The sequence below is a fragment of the Carlito syrichta genome, unplaced genomic scaffold (assembly GCF_000164805.1).
Source record: "Carlito syrichta isolate Samal-C Ts95f unplaced genomic scaffold, Tarsius_syrichta-2.0.1 Scaffold316822, whole genome shotgun sequence".
Lineage (NCBI taxonomy): Eukaryota > Metazoa > Chordata > Mammalia > Primates > Tarsiidae > Carlito > Carlito syrichta.
The window spans coordinates 49,492-50,441 of record NW_007260918.1 but is presented as its reverse complement, the minus strand read 5'-3'; positions in this window follow the sequence as shown (position 1 = coordinate 50,441).

The following is a 950-nucleotide window of genomic DNA, read 5'->3' as shown; positions in this document are numbered from 1 at the left end:
CCTCACCCTCCCAAAGGCGCGGGATTACAGGCTGAACCACCGAGCCCGGCTGACACTGCTCTTTTTTAAAAAAATTTTTATTTTAAAGATGTGGGGTACAATTCAGGGTTAGGTATACAAATGTTCATTATGCAGGTGCCCTTGTGGATGAGGTAGGCCCTTCCCTCCCCTGGCAGATTCCCACTACTGCCAATCCTGCCTCTCCCCACCTCCCCAGCGGTTTCCTGCTACTGCTGATCCTTTTCTTATAGGATTACGATAATTGTTCAAGGCCTGCTTATGCGTGAGGACATGTGATACTCGGTTCTTTGTTTCTGTGACAGATCACTCGGTATGATAGTCTCTAAGGACAGCAGAGAAGGAGCAGACACAGGGTACAGAAAACCTGGAGAAATCACGTGTTCTAGGAGGCTTCAAAACTCACTTCCTTGTGCTTGCAGTTGCAGGCAAGAATGTTCCTTACATAACAAGACTAAACAGAACTGTCTGCCAGGCCTTAATTCTAAAATAGATTTTCATTGTTAAACGGTGATTTTAACAATCTTGAAAGCAAGCTTTCTCTGGAAGCCTAGGCATTGTAGAGGTCGACATTTATCAGAGGTCGCATAAGTTACAGAAGTTGCACTTATTTTCTGCGTTTAGTTTTAGAGAATTTCATTAAATTTTCTGCTCTGGTATTAAATTTAGAAAGCGGAAAAAAAGATCACATATTTAAAAATGCAACATCTGGCTGGGTGTGGTGGCTCACGCCTGTAACCCCAGCACTTTGGGAGGGTAAGGCAGGAGGATTGACTGAGTCCAGGAATTCAAAACCAGCCGGGACAATATAGTGAGACACCCGACTCAAAAAAATCAAAATCCGGGCTCGGTGGCTCAGCCTGTAATCCCGCGCCTTTGGGAGGCTGAGGTGAGTGGATTGCCTGAGCCCGCGGGATCAAGACCCGCCTGGG